We start from the raw sequence: 16,792 nt of genomic DNA, 5'->3' as shown, positions 1-16,792 counted from the left end.
TCCCACATGTTGCGGAGCAACTAAGCTCATGCACCATAGCTACTGAGCCTGTGCTCTGGAGCCTGTGAGCCACAGCTACTGAGCCCGTGTGCTGCAAATACTGAAGCCCCTGCACCCTAGAGCCCGTGCTCTGCAACAAGAGAAGCCACCGCAATGAGAAGCCCACACACCGCAATGAAGAGTAGCCCCCACTTGCCGCAACTAGAGAAAAGCCCGCACGCAGCAACAAAGACCCAACGCAGCCAAAAATAAATAAATAAATAAATTTACAAAAAAAAATTATATAAAGCAAAACAAAACAAAAGCAAATAAACAAAGAAATCCACCATAGATCACCAGTCAGACTTGGACCTTATGGAGGTCAGGTGATATACAGTATCTTGATCAGAGTCACTTTCACAGTGAGTCCAATGGCATGATGGAGCCATTCTATGGTTGCTTCCCTAGTCTCAGACTGTATGGTGGGAAAAGGAATATTTAGTAACTGCTCTTTGATTGATGGAGTGAGGACTATAGTTGGAAGGTTCAAGTGGAAGCTGCTGTAACACTCTCTCCAACCCATCAACACCGTGTTCCAAAAGTAATTCTGTTTCCCTGGGAAAATTCTAAAGATTTGTGCTACCACCATAGATTTGAAAGATGCAGAGTGTTTATTCCTATCACAACCCCACTTAATTCTCTGCCTGGGGCAAGAGCCACATGTGTTTTAGAGAACGACTGTAGATTATTGGAAACTTAATCAGGGGTGATGCCAGTTAAAGCTATGATTCTGGTTGTGGTATATTTATGGAGCAAATCAACATAGCCTCTGGCCCTTGGTATGAACTAATGACTTAGAATATAATCCCTTTCTTTCTCTCTCTACAATTCCTTTTAGCAAAGATCATCAAAAGCAGTTTGCCTTTATATGTTAGGGATAGCAATAACCTTTGACAATCTTACTTCTGTGCTATGTCTCTCTCTCTTTTCCCCCCTTCATATATATTCTTTATTCTTCTCTATCTTGCTCTATCCCTGGAAGATTGGCCTTTATGGGCACAATCTTGCCAGAGAATGGTAGATAAATGCCACACAATTCAAGACCTGCCTCTTTGGTGGATTTCTAGGGGTCCAGTGGTCTGAAGACATGTTGGGATATCCCCTCTAAAGTGAGAGAAATTGTTGCTTATTGCATTGCCCCACAGGAAGAAAGAGGCATCATTCTTGGAGGACCTCTTTGAATTGACAACTTACACTGTGTCTGATGTGTTGTTGCTGCTTCTCATTTGCCAGGTAACCCACAGGTTTCTAGTTTCAAGTGAAACCCAGAGGTAGACGTTTCTGTAGCAAGTCTACGGTATGGTGCAAGCTGCCCTGACACTTTTGTAGGTGACAGCAGTCCCAATGGTGGAAGTGTCTGTGGGGGACAAAGATGCTGCATTCAGCCTCTAGGAAGCCTCAATAGAAGAGCTATATCAGAGACTCCCAGAGTTTTGGAAGGCCATACCATCTTTTTCTGACAACCATGCTCCATTTGAAAAGTAGCTCCTCACTTGTTACTGGGACCTGCTAGAGTCTGAGCCCTTGACTGTGAAATGTCCAAGTATTTAGTTCACCCAAACTGCCAACCATGAACTAAGTGTTATATGATGATCAAATTAGAACATTACATGCGAATGGTGGAATTTTATAATTGAATGGCAATATTCTATGTAAGACTGTGGCAAAGTAGATTCGAGAGGCACAGTTAAACTGTACAAGTAATTGAGTCAGAGCGTCTTGGTAACTGCATGTACTGTTTTACTGCCTTCTCTTCATCTCACATTTAAGATTTTACATGGAGTTTTCTGTGCCCAGAAAGCAGAGTAGGAAAAAAATGTCAGCCTGAAACTGGCCAGAAATGGAAGATCACTGCACTATAGAATCACTTGGGGATAATTCTGAGAGTGGTGGAGGGAAACCCTCCCAGGGGCAGCAAACTAGAAGATACATTTTCTTGTGTACTTCATGTAGAAAGAGAAATATCCTGAGATATGTATTTAAACTGATTCCTGGATAGTGGCTAAAAGTTCACAAGTTACATAGAGACTTGATAAAAAGAGAATTAGGTGATTGACAACAAGAAGACAAGGGGGAAAGGTGTGGGGATTGACTTCTCAAAATGGTTATGGAGTGTGAAGCTATTATTGGCCCATGTAAGTGCCACCAGAGGGCATCCATTCTGGAGGAAGAGCTCAATAATCAGGTAGACAAGATGACCCAACCTCTGGATATCAGTAAGACTTTCCCCCCTAGTTATCTCAGTGTTTGCTCAATGGTCTCATGTATAAGTATCCATAGTGGCAGGTATGCATGGTGCTATGGATTGAACTGTGACCCTCACCCCGAAACTCACACTTCTGTACCTCAGAGTGTGACTGTATTCAGAGATAGAACCTTGGAGGCAGGGCTACTGCCCAGGGCCAGAGGGGCAATGCTACCTCCCAGGGCCCCAAGGTGATGCTGCTGCCCCAGTGGACCCAGAAGGCAGGGCCAGCACCCTGGTGGGACCAGAGGACAGGGTATCAAACCAAGGAAGATTATTGTCAAGACTGAAAATCCAACGAAATTTGCCCTGCTAGGTTGTGGACTTCTTGGGATCTGTGATCCCTTTTTCTTTCAAATTTCTCCCTTTTTGAATGTCTATTATGTATCTGTTCCAATGTTGTATTTTGGAAGTAAATAACCCCTCTGGTTTCACATGTCTACAACTGGAGAGGAAACTTGCCTCAGGATGAATCATACCTTTAGTCTCACCTGTACTTGACTTAGATGATTTTCAGATGAGATCTGGGACTTAGGGGTGATGCTAAAATGGCTAAGACTTTTGTGCTATTGAGATAGGGGTGAATGTATTTTGTATACGAGAAAGACATGAATTTGGGGCATCCAGAAGGCAGCGTGTTTTGGACTAAACTAAAATTCCACTAAAATTCATATGTTGAAGCCCTAACCCCATAATGTCAAAAAGTGACTGTATTTGGAGACAGGGCCTTTAAAGAGGTAATTAAGTTAAAATGAAACCGTTTGGGTGGGCCCTCATCAAATCTGACTCCTGTTCTTGTAAGAAGAGAAGATTAGGACATAAAAGACATACTAAGGACAAGTGTGCAGAGAAAAGGTTTTATGAGGACACAGTGAGAAGGCAGCCATGTGCAAGCCAAGCAGAGAGGCCTTGAGAGAAACCAAATTTGCCAACACCTTGATCTTAGACTTCTAGTCTCTAGAGAAAAAAAATTTCTGGTGTTTAAACCACTCAGTCTGTGGCATTTTGTTATGGCAACTCTAGCAAGCTAATGTACATAGTTCAACATTACCCTCCCCTCACCAGGCTGAGGCAGTGGCTACCACCTCTAACAACAGTGGAGGCCAGTGATGAGCCCAAATGTGACACCAACCCCTGGGAAATCAGCCCACCCTGTGGCAGAGTGATTACACAGAATCCCCTCCATCATGGAGATGGAGTGACTTGTCCTCTTAGGGATAGACATACATTTCAGGTATAGTTTTACTTGTCCTGCCAAAACCACCTCTGCCAGTTTTGTGTATGTTATTCACGCACAGACTCCAGACAGATGATTCACTTTACAGCAAAATAATTTTGACAATGTGTTCATGCCCATAATATTCACCTGTCAGTACATATCCCATCACCCAGAAGCAGCTGCCAGGAGAGAACACCCTGTGAAGTCAGTACCATCCTACACTATATACCTTAAACCAGTAACTAATAAATGTTTCTCTGAAGGAAACCCTGTCATTCATTTATTTCCTCCCTATCAGTGATATGGTAAGAAATGATTGACGTTAACCATCCTGCCCTGTAAACACACTAATGGCATTTACTCGTGGAAGCATTGGGTTGGTCAAAAAGTTCGTTCGGGTCTTTCCATAAGATGTTACGGAAAAACCTGGATGAAGTTTTTGGCCAACCCAAAGTATAAGGAATTCATTATCTAAAAATGACTTTTTAGCAAGATATACTAAATTACTGTCTAGATTTCTTACTGTAAATAAATGTGGAATTTATGGATTGGTGGACGTGACTGGCTGAGCAGTGAGAGTTAGTCATGTGGATCTTTCTACCTACCAAATGGTTTTCTCTGAGAACACAAAGTTAAGTGCTCATCTGTTACTCCAAGACCAAAATGCATCCCAATGTGGGAGAAAAGGAAAATTAGGAAGATGTATCTGATAGATTTAGCTCCTCTAGGAACAAATGACACATTTATGTCTGTATCCTGCATGTATCAGTTGAATCATTGGTAAAGTCTGGTGTTGGTGAGACCTATGATTCACGTGAGTCTGTTTTGAGAATCGAACTATTTATGGTAGTTCAGCTCCATCTCTTCTACATCTATGGTAAGTACATCTGGGAGCCAAAGGGTTAAAGCGGGAGCAATCCTCTCACTACTACATCTAAATACTTACTGAAGGGTTTTTGCTTCCTATCTACAATTCTTGGGCTTAGTGGATTTAGAGGTTCTAGCACCCAGGAGAGGAATGTGTCTTCCAGGGAATAGAGTCAAGATTCTGGTAAATTGGAAGCTGAGACTTTCCCCTGACCACCTTGAGTTCCTGGCCAGATTGAGTGGTCCTGATTACCAGGGGAAATTTGGAAGTGGAAGCAAGGAAGACTACATCTAGAACCAGGAGACTCACACGGTGCCTTTCAGTATGGCCACGGCCAATAATAAGAGTCAATGGGAAACTGCGGCAACTTGGTAAAGATAGAATCACTAAAGGTTGGCTCACCCCACCAGGTAAAGGACTCTATCTAGACAAGGTGCTGGCAGAGGTAAGGGGATTATAGAATGGGTGGTGGAAGAAAAAAGATAAAATTATCAACTTAGTTTTTAAAGTAAATACAGCAGTGAAGAAATTAGTAAATACATTTTATGTTAATGATTTCCCTCTCTCCTTTTTCCCCCAGACAACTTATATAAAGAGTTCTAGGAGCGGCCAATGTTTTTGGTTTCAGGTTGTAAGTATGACTGAATTAACATCATCCTGTGGTAATATGGTGATTGACGGGACTCTGTGTATCTCTGGTGTTGAGGAACAAACTTTTTGTCCAAGAACAGAATGCAGAATGAGGAGTAAAAAGGGTGGAACGTGCTGTGTAGTTTCTATTTGCCCCATGGGTCAACTTTCTGTCCATTTCTACCTTTTTCTGTGTCCATGGGATTAAAATATTGTGGACTGCATCAACAGGCTTCCTTGCTCTTTGTTTCTGTATTAGTTTTGTATTGCTGTTGTAACAAATTACCACAAACTTAGTGGCTTAAAATAACACAAATTTGTTATCTTACAGCTCTGGAGGTCAGAAGTCTGAAACAAGTTTTACTAGGCTAAAATCAAGGTGTTGCCATAGCTGCATTCCTTCTGGAGGTTCTGGAGAAGAATATTTCTTTGTCTTTTCCAACTTCTTAGAGGCCATCTGCATTCCCTGGTTTATGGCCCCTTCCTCCATTTTCATAGAGGCCATCTGCATTCCCTGGTTTATGGCCCCTTCCTCCATTTTCAAAGTCAGCAACATAGCATCTTCCAATCTTTTGCTCTCACTCTCCTGCCTCCCTCTTTCACTTAAAAAGACCTTTACAGGGCTTCCCTGGTGGCGCAGTGGTTGAGAATCTGCCTGCCAATGCAGGGGACACGGGTTCGAGCCCTGGTCTGGGAAGATCCCACATGCCGCGGAGCAGCTAGGCCCGTGAGCCACAGCTACTGAGCCTGCGCGTCTGGAGCCTGTGCTCCGCAATAGGAGAGGCCGCGATAGTGAGAGGCCTGCGCACCGCAATGAAGAGTGGCCCCCGCTTGCCGCAACTGGAGAAAGCCCTCGCACAGAAACGAGGATCCAACACAGCCAAAAATAAATAAATAAATATTTAAAAAAAAAGACCTTTACAGTGACATTGGGCCCACCCAGGATTTCCCCATCTCAATATTCTTTATCACATCTGTAAAGTCTCTTGCCATTTAAGTAACATATTCACAGGTTCCAAGGATTGGAACATGGACATCTTGGAGGGTCATTATTCTGCATAACATGGTTTTGAATTAGATTCAGCCAATGGGGGCCACTGACAAGAGAAGAGAGAGCATGAGGAGAATAAGTTTGAAGTATTTATTCCACTTGTTCCCTCCCTGCTGGTCGTTGCATCCTTTTCTGAAGGCCAACGCTCCTATCCCGGGTCCCTTTCCTCCAACTTGAGCTACTTTCTTTGCATTCTAACAATTGTTCTTTCCCCTGGGCCTTTCGGGCCCAATGGTGGCAACCGCTCCAGGTTCTTACTAGCCCTGAGAAGCTTTACCATCCTTTCTTGTTTCCTCTTTATCCTGCACACACCATTACAAACAGTGCTTTTTTTGCTTCTCGATTACCCTGTTGTTTTGGAAGGAACTTGACTCAGAACAGCAGGGCAATGGTGAAACAACTATCTATGTTAAAATTATGGTGAAGATGATGATGTTGATTATCTACTTTTAGATAAAAAATTGTTCCCTCTTGGGGTAATAATTATTAGTCTAGGTTCTCTATATCTCCCTATAAAATATCTAGTTTGGCTTCCCTGTTTCAGCAACACATTTTATAGTCAACTCTAGTAACTGTTCAAAAAAATCATCTAGTATTTAAATATTCCAACCATTCCACTGCCTTCTTTAAAAACTTGTAGCTTTGCGCAGTGGCAGTATCAGAGCCAATGAGGTTTATCCAAGGTGCGATTATTGCTAATTGAAAACTTTTCCCAATACCCTGCCGGGACGACTTGAAAAATTGTCAGCATTGGCAATTTTTGACAGTTTCCACGGAATCTGAATTTAAAAACAAACAAACAAACAAAAACAAAAAACAACTTGTGATGCCACTTTCTCCATTAATGTGAAGTGATTTTCTACCACTTCTAAAACTACTTCTCATTATTCCCTGTATCCTTCCTACTGCCAGTTGGTTGAAAGCATTTATAAGGAGTAGATTTCCTTCCCAGTGCCTTTTCTGCCATAAGCAGGACTCTCTTCCCTCCTGTTTAACCACACTCAGAGTCTTCTTTTGCACTAAGACCCAAAGACTGAAAATTATCATTGTTCTATATGGAGCTTATTTTAACATGAGATTAATGAGTGAACTGAAGCTGCGGGTTTTGCAGAGAATTTCGGGGGTCAAAAATCTGTGAAGAAGGACATCTTTAACACATGTTTCACCTTATGTTTCACCTTATGACCAAACTACCAATCCAGGTCCCAGACCTAAAATGAAATATTAAATTTTTAGTACCCACAAGAGAACAGCAAATTAAACTTAAAATGATATAAAAATTTTCACTTTTTGGTTTGGTGAATAATTGATGGGAGTATACATTCGTAATATCTATAAGGAACAAATTGGCAATAGCTCTTATTTATTAATTCTTTAAAAATAATTTTGGCCACTCTGCACAGTATATGGGATCTTAGTTCCCCTATGAGGGATCTAACCCGTGCCCCTTGCAGTGGAAGCACAGAGTCTTAACCACTGGACCACCAGGGAAGTCCTGGCAATAGCTCTTAAAATTGAAAATGCACACATCATTTGACCCAGAAATTCTGCTTCTATAAATATTCTCCCAATTGTGCAAGTTGACCTATTAATAAGGATCTTTATCACAGCAATATTTATAATAGCAAAAAGGATGAAAACAATCCAAGTATTTTTCAATAGGAAACTGGATAAATAAATTATGATACCTATGCCTAATGGAATACTATGCAGCTATTAAAAAGCCCATTATATGTATTCATTTGGATATATCTTACATACAATGTGGCTATAAATCAGAAGATTACAGGTGACATCCAAAATTCACATAATGGGATAACACAAAGGACCAGATTGTCAAATCAAACTCAACAAACCAGAGAATTACCTAGTATCAAGCTTCTCTACAGTTTCAAGGATATGAATAATCATGAGACACAGTTGAAGTAGGGTAGGATCTGGGACCATCAACACAGCTCTGGCCAAGATTAACAGATGAGGTTTCTAAGCAATGTGTGCATCACATTAAAAAAAAGTCATTTTAATCATGAAGCATCCATTTTATACCCAGGTAGTTACATAGCTTACATGATATTTTCCAGGAAGCCATTTCCTAAATTCATAGATTCCAGGTTTGGTTACCATAAGCAATCCTAGACAACTAGATATATTCTGCTAAAAGCATTCCATAGATAAGGACTCTTCAGCCAGCAATACCACTGGCTTCTTTGCCAGGAGGTCTATTTATTAGAATGATCATAAGAAAATTAGACCAGATCACCTCCCTTCTTTCTTTCCCAGAAGTGTCTCCTAGAAACAAAGGGGCATTAGTTGCAGACCTGCTGCACAATAATCTTTCTTTCCCATATATCATTTTAAATATGAATTAAAATTGGGTGGTTCTGAGAATATGAAAATAATGCTGGCTTATATTAGTTTAAAGGTCTTTAAAATTCAACAAGACACTTATGTGTCTTAAGATACAATTAAAGGCCCTTAGAATTAGAAGAAAATACATTGAACATATTTTTAAATATACATGGATAAAGTAATAATGCAATACAAATTTAAGGGACCTATAAACTACTCTGTATATCCAGAAAGACTTCTGTTCCTTCACCCTCCAAAGTGTACCAAACAACTTTTCTTTCAGTATATTTTTAGTTATGTTCTGAAATTTTACTTTTTCCCCCCAACACATCCTTGATAATAGGAGCATGTTTCAATATTAAGTTGAACCATACAAAATTCCTGATACTTGATTGTGTTGGCCTACAAAAACAACAATCTCACATGGTTAAACCTAATACTGTGTGGACACTACCCTATTTTACTTTTTTTTTTTAAGCAATAAATTTTTTTAAAATTAATTAATTTATTTATTTTTGGCTGCTTTGGGTCTTCGTTGCTGCACACAGGCTTTCTCTAGTTGCAACGAGCGGGGGCTACTCTTCCTTGCAGTGCGTGGGCTTCTCATTGTGGTGGCTTCTCTTGTTGCAGAGCATGGGCTCTAGGTGCGCAGGCTTCAGAAGTTGTGGCACGCAGGCTCAGTAGTTGTGGCTCATGGGCTCCAGAGCACAGGCTCAGTAGTTATGGCTCATGGGCTTAGTTGCTCCATGGCATGCGGGATCTTCCTGGACCAGGGCTCCAACCCAAGTCCCTTGCATTGGCAGGTGGATTCTTAACCACTGCGCCACCAGGGAAGTCTCCTGTTTTACTTCTAAATGTAAGTCAGATAAAATATGTAAGGAGCCAAATAGATAAAAAATATTGTAATGATACAATAAAGCAAGATTTTGAAGAAGAAAAAAACCTTGGTTCGAGTTGGGAGACCTTAACTCTAGTTGCTCCTTCACTACCTACTAACTGTAAGTTATTTATCTCTCTTAATTTCAATTCCCTTTCCTCTCAAATGCGAGTTTAAATGTAGATGGTTAAACCACAATGAGATACCACTTCACACCCGCTAGGAAAGCTATTACATACAAAACAAAACAGAAAATAACAAGTACTGGCAAGGATGGGGAGAAATTGAAATGCTGTGCATTGCTGGAAGGAATGTAAAATGATTGAGCCCTGTGGAAACAGTTCGGTGATTCCTCAAAAAGTTAAGCATAGAATTACCGTATGATCCAGCAATCCCAGTCCTAAGTATACAGCCAAGAGAACTGAAAACAGATACTTGTATACTAATGTTCAGGGAAGCATTATTCACATTAGCCAAAGGTGGAAACAACCCAAATATCCATCAGTAGATGAATGGATCAACAAAACATTGGATAATAATATTCAACAAAACAAAACATGGTATGTATCCAATGGAATATTATTCAGCCTTAAAAAGGAATGAAATTGTGATCCATGCTACAACATGGATAAACCTGAACACATCAGGCTAAGTCAAACAAGCCAGACACAGAAGGCCAAATATTATCTGATTCCACTTATATAGGCACCTAGAATAGGCAAATTCAGAGACAGAAAGTAGAATAGAGGTTACCAGGGGCTGGGGAGAGGGGAGAATGGGTAGCTATTGTTTAATGGGTAAAGAGTTCCAATATGGGATGATAAAAAAGTTCTAGAAAAGAATAGTGGTTGTACAACATTGTGAATGCAATTAATGCTACTGATTTTACACTTAAAAATGGTTAAAATGGTAAATTTTACATTATGTATATTTTATCCCAATAAAAATGTAGACAATTAATCATTACTAGTTCTATTATTTTAATTTATACATAATGTTTTTCCTTCATTTTACACTAGAAACAGTAAAACAATTATTTTTAAATAATTAAAATTAAAAGATAATTTCAAATATTGCTTACTGTCATTCAATTAGAGAAGAAAACACCAAAAAAGAAAAACCCCACACACTTTAAAAAATAATTAATGAAGTGTACTCCATGACATGTGTTCAGTTTTTTCTTATTTTTTATTTTATACATATGGACATAATTATGTTATAAAAAATTTTAAATATATAGGTAATTAATTGTGAAAAATGACATATATCATGAGAAAAAAGAAAAGTTATGTGACAAAAAGAAGAAACAGCAAAAAGTAACTTTGGGGGAAGATTGTAAATTATCTTAAACAATTTAGAGAAGTCACAATTTCTTGAGCTATAACAGCATTAACAGGGAGCATTTAGAAGAAGGATGTGGTTAGAGGGTGTCTACTGATTTGTCAGATAAACATGTCAGATAACACCAAAACAGCCAATATTAAAAAATAGGTAGCAGCTGTCTTGTAATTCTTCATGCTGTTGTTTTATAGATGACTTGAAATAGTCCAAAAGGAATATAATTCCACATTTCAAAGTATTTTCAACAAGTGTTGAATGTTTTATGTAAAGTGAAAATGCAGAGTATTATGGGAATGCATGACCCAGTGGCAATAAACTTCATTGTGGCCATGAACTATCAAAAGGAGGAATTCTTTGTTCAACAAACCTCATTTGAGTGCTTACATAGCATAGAGTCTGGGGTCCGACAGACACTGGGGTCTTCTCTTGGTGCCTCCACTTGAAGCTGCATGACTTTGGAAAAGTTACTTAATTTTTCAGTGCTTCAATTTCCTGTTCACAAAATGGGGGTTAATAATGGTCTTGTTAGGATGATTAAATAAGATAATGTATATAAGATTCTTAGTACTATGCCTGGCACATGGTGAGCCTTCAATAAATCACATGGTATTATAAGCAATGCACTGTGTAGCAGGCTGAAAATGACTTACGTGGCATGAGTTGCAGTTTGAGCCTGTGGTCCGCTCACTGGGATTCAGGCAATGTTGCGGGTCTGCTAGGCTAGTGGCCAGGTGTAAGAGGAAGAGAGGAAACTCCTGAAAACCTCTCTTTCCTCCTAGAGGAAGAGAGGGTTAAGAAGGAAAGGTTTAGTTCAAGGAAAAGGGCCCAGAGTAAGAAAGGAGAATAACAATGCAGTACTCAGAATATTCTACTGGCCACAATCTCTGACTATAGTGCAATTAATTTAAAAATTAATAAAAAGATAACATGAAATTTATTTGGTAGTTTAAAATATACCATTAAATAACCCATGGAACCAAGCAGAAATCATAATAGAAATTAAGAAATCTTAAACTGAGTGATAACGAAAATGCCAAATATCAAAACTGGGATGCATCTAAAGCAACATGTAGGGGATTTTTCTTTTCTTTTTTTTTTCTGGTTTTAAAGTTTATATCAGGAAATAAGAAAGGCTGGAAATTAATAAGCTTAAGGAGTTTTAAAAATTGAACAACTGAATAAATAAAAGTAGAAGAAAGTAAAATAAAGGCAGGAAATAACAAACTAGAGAGCAAAGACAATAAAGAGGATCTACAGAGCCCAAAGTGGGTAATTTGAAAAGACTAATAAATTAGACAAACCTCTGGTGAGATGAAAAAAAAAGAGGAAAGCCACACATAATATTAGAATCAAAAAAGGAGGGAATGTAATCACAGATTTGGCAAATATTTAAACAATAATTAAAGAATAATTATACAAATAATTTTAGATCAAAAATTCAAATTTTTAGAAAAAAGATAACTTATCAAAACTTATTCAAGAAGAAATAGAAGCTAAATAGTTCTATCATTAGTAAATTACTTCAAATATAAATTTTAAATATTCCCATGGAAAAAAATATAAGCCCCTTTAGATTTTACATGCATTGTATTAGATCTTTAAGGAATAGATCATTGCAACCATATGACTCTTCCAAATAACAGAAAAAGAGATAAAGCTCCCGGTGGTGAAGCTGTCAACTGTACACTTAAAATCTTTCTCCCCTTCTTCCAGGGGCAAGAAAGCTACAGTGGGCATGTAGCTGCCCAGCCAGAGACTGTGTTTCTCCCTCTGTTGCACTTAGTTGTGGTTATGTGAATAAGTTCTCCCCAACTGAATGTGAGCAGACATAAGAACAATATCCTTCCCTTACTGCAGCCTGTGTACCCACTCCATGCTCTTCTTACTTTTCCTGCTGGAACACAGACATAGCTGCAGCTCTTGTTTCAACCATGCAAAGGGAACAAACTCCTAGGAGATGGCTTATCCTCAAATTGGAAGAAATCTAGGTTCCTGAATAGCTACAAGGACTAGAGCCACCTGGCAAGATGGGACACCCATCCTTGATTTTACATATTAAATGGAAAACTTTATTAAAATGAAAAACATCTGTGCATAGTCACTTTTTTGAAAATGGAAAAGATATGCCATAAGTCGAGAGAAGATATTTGCTACACGTATAATCCATAAAAGATTAGTATTCAAAACGTGTTTTAAAAATCTGACAAATCAGTCAGAAAAAGACATTTAAAAAAATGGGCATACGGCCTTCCCTGGTGGCACAGTGGTTGGGAGTCCGCCTGCCAATGCAGGGGACACGGGTTCGAGCCTTGGTCTGGGAAGATCCCACATGCCGCGGAGCAACTAAGCCCGTGCGCCACAACTACTGAGCCTGCAAGGCACAACTACTGAGCCCGCGTGCCACAACTGCTGAGGCCCCGGGCGCCTGGAGCCCATGCTCCGCAGCAAGGGAAGCCACCACGGTGGGAGGCCCGTGCACCACAACGAGGAGTAGCCCCCACTCTCTGCAACTGGAGAGAGCCCGCGGGCAGCAACGAAGACCCAAGGTAGCCCCAAAAATTAAAATGTAAAAAAAAAAAAAAGACCACCGGAGCTTTAAAAAAAAGGGGGGGGGCATAAGCTACAAACAGTCATTGATATTGATAAGGTTCAGGACATGCTACCCCCAAATATAGCACCTTGGCATTTTGAATATCTTAAGCTGAAAGAGTTTGAGAAAACATCAGAAGCAGAAAGATCACTCTGGTCTCCTCCCTCCTTGCCCTTCCTCTCCTAAAACAGGTCATAAAATCCCCCTGTGAAAGGTGCCCTCCCTATACCCTGAGGAAAGGAGCATCTTTATCTCCAAAGAGGAAGGCACACTAAGAAGAATGTAAACAAACAGGCCTTGCTAATGTCTCCCCCAGTTTACTACACTTACCTCATACTCCTTAACCTGTCATATTCCTCCACAACTATCCACTCTTCATTAAATCTACCATAAAAATACTGTTTCTCTGGTCTTCATTTCCTCATGAAGGCTCCCCCTGTCACATAAAACTTATATTAAATAAATTTGTACGCTTTTCTCCCGTTAATCTATTTTTGTCAGTTTTATTTTTAGACCCAGCCAGGGACCTTAAGAAGGTTGAGGAAAACTTTTTCCTCCCCTACACTATTCAACTTATATATCCTTGCCAGCAAGTATTCAACTAAATATATGTTGAATATCTACAATGTTTTAGGCATTACTCATGGTGCTGGGGATACAAAGTTGCACTCATGGAACTTAAATTCCTGTAGATATGCAACTCACAAAAGTGAAGAACACAAACAGCCAATAAATGTATGAAAAAATTCTCACTGATTATCAAAGCAGCAATCAGTTTTAAACCTATCATAGTTGCAAAAAATGTTAAGTTAGACAATACCAAATTTGGGGGAAATTTTGAAGCAAAAGATCTCTTATATACTACTGGGGGTGGGGTGCATGATGGGGATTGCAAATTGCTAAAGCAAAATTGAAGGACACAGTGATAATATTTAGTAAATTTGGAGATGTGCTTACCCTGTACCTGCATTTTCATCCCTAGGTATGTACTCTTCACCCAAAATAAAAAGCTGTGATGGAATGAGTACAGTGTGATACCACTATATAAAATAAAAACCATACAAATGATACATATGTATATTGTGAAATTGTACAATATGTAATGGAATGAAAGAACGCAAAATTCAGGGTAGTACTTAATTCTGGGAGGGAAAGGTGAGGATGTATATAAACCAGGCATTGAAATGCATTGGTAGGACTTCCCTGGTGGTCCAGTGATTGGGACCCAGCGCTTCCATTAGAGGGGCCACAGTTTCAGTCCCTGGTCGGGGAACTAATATCCCCGCAGCTACTGCAGAATGGCCAAAAAAAAAAAAAGATTGGGAATATCCCAAATCCAATCACCATCAGAAAGGCATGATTGGAATGTTATTGTAACTAGAAAGCTGAGGTCTAAGGAATGGTATTTCATTCTCTCTACAGAAGGAATGTTTTTAACAGTCTTGAGATGATCTGTAGGGTATCTATAAAAGGGAAGCTGCAGAACAAGAAACTCTCATAGAATCTGGAAAGTATGCAGTGGAGAGGATTCTACACCTGTTTGACTAGATTGAGAACCAGGTAATGTGCTTTCAGAGTAACATCTGGCACGCTCATTGATAGTAATATTTATCACAGTAAAATGACAAACATAAAAGCAGAAATCTCTCTATATAGATCCTATGCACCATAAGGGCTAGGATTATGTCTGTTTTGTTCACTTTGTATTCTCAGCACACACCACCAAGATGAACACATAATTATTTAATGAAAGAATGGTTAAATGAATCTCTTGAGTTTGGGATTCAATCAACTTTGGGTATATCTAACAGTTTAATTTCTAAACTAAAGATCACACCTTGAAGTGGATGGCCCTGCCAAGATAGCATGAGGAGCCTGTGCACAGGCCTGCTTGCCCTTGAAGGGTGGCAGAATATGCCACCCTAACATATGCTTTTTTGGCTATAAGGATTATTTTGAGTTGAAGGTACTTGAAAAATATCAAATGCAGGAAAGGGCTTTCTCTGAACTCCCCTTATCTGCCTAAAGACAAATCCTTCAAAAGGAACTCAATTGTCATAAATCTCCTCCCCAGGAGTTTCATCAATCAGGTAAGATTGACTCTTATCACAGGAGAGGAGGCCAGAAGTCAACATCACATCCTGATACAATTGTCATACTATCCATCTCCTATCTACTCTTTTAAGGGCCCATTCATCTTTTCTAAAAATCATTTACTCTCCCCTAAGAGGCCTAATCCTCCTTCCCTTTCCTCTATTAAGACCATATATAAGCTCCTCAAATCTCACTGCTATTTTGGGTACTCATATTTTTCCCCTGTGATGTCCTCATGCTCATACTACTAAAAAATTAATAAATTTGTAGGCCTTTTCTCCTGTTAAACTTCCTGTTGTCGGTTTATTTCATAGACCCAACTATCAAAGCTAGAAGAGTAGAAGGGAAGTCTTTCCTCCCATACACTTATTCAGGAACAGTTTAATTCTTCTCACTCTCCCTCCTTCTTCTTTTACTCTCTCTTCCTCTCCCCTCTTTCCTCCTTCTTTCCCATTCAAACCCAGTGCATTCTTTAAATTATAACACATTCAACTTGTGATTCAGAAAATGCAAAGGAAGAGAATTTCGAAAGAGGAAGCTGCTGTATCCATTTCCTAATGATATGCATATGAAAGACTTCAGTAGTTAAACCAGCTCATTGCTTAATCTTATGACTTGCCTAAATGTTCTGAAAACAGTTTGGCTATTGGTGAATGAGCCTTTACAAAACTATAGACTTTACAGATATGTTTCTGGTGGAATGCCAGTAGGAGGCCATATGGCTAATGAAAAAAGCATTAGAGGCATTCTGGCTTAAGACGGTGGATAGAACACATCAATCTAATTTTGCTCCCTCCCTGAAACTACAATAGTGATATTAAAAAAAAAAAAAAACAGCAAAGACATGAAAGCACAAAGATGGGGACAACAAAAATAAATTTCTGGAAGCTGGAAAGCAAATATTGCAAACTAACTTAGAAGAACTGAGAAAGCTGAATTCTATAGCAAAGGCGTAGAAAATTGAAAATAGACATGATTATATCAAAGAATTACCCACAGACTCAAATCCTTTCCCTAACTCAATACTACTGGATGACTATTTCTCCCTGACTCAAGTAGAAGCTCTAGAGTCTCTAGAGAGGGTAAAGATGAAAGTCTTTGGACTGGGGTGGGGAGGGGGGGGACACAGCAGGCACAGTTAAGGGTGTTGGCACCATGTGAAAGTGAAGGTTTGCATAGTCACATGCATCCTGCTTGATAAGGCTCCACCTCCTGCTCCGCAGCCCTCATCAACTATTCAGCCCCCAAACCAAGGCAGTCAGATCTTTACCCTGATCTACTTTATGAAGTAGAGAAACTGACATTTGGGATTATCCAACAAATAAATGGCCCTACAGTAAACTTAAAAAATGCATGAGTTCTCTGTGTACTCAGAATTTCCAGTCATCTCTTTAGTCCACCCCTCTCAATCATGAGCAGAAAAACAAGATTACCAGAACTCTAGAGAAAGTCTCTTATTATGCAAGATAAAGACCACACAAGCAGAAAA

The 16,792-nt window shown here is 39.4% G+C and overlaps 1 non-coding gene across 1 annotated transcript; it reads left to right on the top strand.

Annotated features, from left to right (window-relative positions):
- Positions 1-6,690: 6,690 nt before the first annotated feature.
- Positions 6,691-6,831, top strand: LOC133101846 (U4 spliceosomal RNA). The gene has a single exon (XR_009702736.1). It is a non-coding gene; the product is annotated as a U4 spliceosomal RNA (small nuclear RNA).
- The last annotated feature ends 9,961 nt before the right edge of the window (positions 6,832-16,792 follow it).

This window comes from Eubalaena glacialis, chromosome 11, assembly GCF_028564815.1.
Source record: "Eubalaena glacialis isolate mEubGla1 chromosome 11, mEubGla1.1.hap2.+ XY, whole genome shotgun sequence".
NCBI lineage: Eukaryota > Metazoa > Chordata > Mammalia > Artiodactyla > Balaenidae > Eubalaena > Eubalaena glacialis.
Note: the sequence above shows the minus strand (reverse complement) of the source record. Positions and strands in the feature narration are given on the sequence as shown.